The following is a 2,448-nucleotide window of genomic DNA, read 5'->3' as shown; positions in this document are numbered from 1 at the left end:
CAAGAAGCCGGCGTGAGTGATGTTATTTCCCTTGGTTGTGATTTGTTACAATATTTCACTCTAAATTAAATGAATAGCAAGCCATTTGCCTTGTTTCAAAGAAAATATGACAGTCACAGCCGGGTTGAAAAGGGCAGGAACATCTAACTCCAGCTTACCAAATGTACAAAAGCACGAGGGTTGATTGTTCATCAGGTTTACAAAAAAAACAGATTGAAAAGGGCAACAACATCTAACTCCAGCATTGTTTTCGGCAGTCACAGTAAAATGGATCGGTCAGGTCCATAGAATGAACATCCTGGATCATAAAATTTACTGGATTATGACCACAATATGTTGTAAATAGAAGCCCGGCACGTTCAGAAGCTCTTTTGCCCACCTGAAACTCCTTTTTTTGCTCTTCGACATACCCATCCGTCAAAACCATGCTGCTGATAAACTTAAGCCTGATGGACAATAGTAACCTCGCATTCAGCAGGAAGAATGTGACAAATCTTGTGTTTGCACGGTTGGCTACATATCGTTCTAGCGTTATTGTCTTCAATCGAATCTCATGAGAAGTGAGAAAATCCTGATGCTTACCAATCCACCGATTGGTTATAACTTTCTTACCCCATCCTGTTGCCTAAATAGACATGAAAATTGAAAACAGTTAAGGTCTAAAAGAAGAGTGTCGAAAGACCAACAGTTGAACGGTTAATTCTAGTACACTATATGCGGGCTTCCAATGTGCGTGAAATTATCACCTTTATATACACTTCTCCAGACATGGAAAGCATTGCAGCAAGCCAATAATCTTGTTCAGATCAAAACTATTCATTTGGATATATAAGATCTTGACAGAATCCAGCACCATTGATAGGCCATCCATGGAGAAACTCTTCATTGAGCATAGAACATAATATTAGTACAAAATGTGTACTCCAAGATGATATATAAATTATGCGCAGAAATTTAAAATGCAGCATCTGGTTACAAGTGTAGATGATAATATAAAGTACCTGAAGGACTATGGAGACAAACACCATATTGAAATGAGCACAGAGATCATGTATTACACCCAAGGTCTCTAGTTTAGGCGCAGAGAGGACGGTTATTTGCAACAGTGAATAACTAGAATCAAGGATCAACCTTTGAAGTGAAGGGGCATCTTGGATGATGAGCTGCCTTCCGTCAAAAGAAATTCCAATTCTTACAAGGTTAGGCGACTTTATTTGGAGACAACCGATTCTAACTGTGAAAAGAAGCACCAAGCACTCCAGCGCAAGGCAGCTGGAGTGGATGATGTTGTGCAATGAGGCCTCCGATATATGAACCCGCACAAGTGAAAGTTTCTTGAGAAATGGGAGTCGAAGGTTTAGTACCAGATTGTCTAGTAGGTAGCACAGCGCAAAGGAGGCGGTGTGGAGAGAGGAGGAAAACCACGAGATGGACATCAGTGCTGAGGGCACAAGTTCATGGCATTCTGTATGTGGTATGTGATTTCTAGGGGAATAGTAGAACTCAAGCAGCTGTAGTTCTGTGGATTCAGGGGATTTCAGCCAGGCGTCCACCGTGCAGGGCATGGTATGCTTGCTTAGGTAGCATGACGGGATGTAGAGGCTTTGAACGGAGCCCTGGTGGGAGGAGATGATAGCTCTGGGGATTTCAAAATCATTGAAGAGAGATAGCTGACGACAGTCGAGATTAAGGGGCACGGCGCGCCATAGAGGGCGCCACCGAATTGAGAGGACTTGGGTGCGGCAGCAATCCTTGGTGGGGAGAAGCGAGATGATCTCCCCAAGGATGGCGTCCGGGAGATCGCTGATGCGGTCCACCCGAGATTCTACGGGTTCCTGGTATCCGGTGGGGGCAGGGTCGCCGCTTCTCCCCACGCTGTCGGGCGCGGGATCTACAACAGGCGTCGCCGCTGGCGGGAGCCTCATCTTCTTGGTGCTGGGGTCAGCCGACTCCATTTTCCTCGAGGGCGTCGCGTCGCGCTCATGGATTTGAGCAGAGTAACGAAAGACAAGCCTAGTTGTAGTGCGAGCGAAGAAGAAGGGGAGCTGGGGGTTTTCTGTAGGAGTGAGGAAGAAGGGGAGCTGGGGTTTTCTGTAGGAGTGAGGTGAGGAATTTGGGGGAACGAGTGGAGCGAACTGACGTGAGGTGGGTGGGAGCGAGGAAGAAGAGCACCCAGGTTTTTTTGTGGGGGAGGGGGGGCGGTTTGCTGGGTGTGGGTAGCTCCTTTTGAATTGATTTTACTGTTTACTAGTGTGGATTGGCTGTTTTGTCTTGGGCCGAGAGAAACAATTACTACTAGTACAGTGGAGATACTCTACAGCTACCGAGAAAAAAATTACTACTAGTAAAGTGGAGACACTCTACCGCTTCTGGCTCCTCCTAGGTCATTGAAACGTCTCCCTCTACTGAATGCCGTTATACTTTTGTTCACCGACATGCGGGCCATGC

This window comes from Triticum dicoccoides, chromosome 4B (assembly GCF_002162155.2).
Source record: "Triticum dicoccoides isolate Atlit2015 ecotype Zavitan chromosome 4B, WEW_v2.0, whole genome shotgun sequence".
In the NCBI taxonomy this organism is placed as follows: domain Eukaryota; kingdom Viridiplantae; phylum Streptophyta; class Magnoliopsida; order Poales; family Poaceae; genus Triticum; species Triticum dicoccoides.
This window is presented reverse-complemented; position numbering follows the sequence as displayed.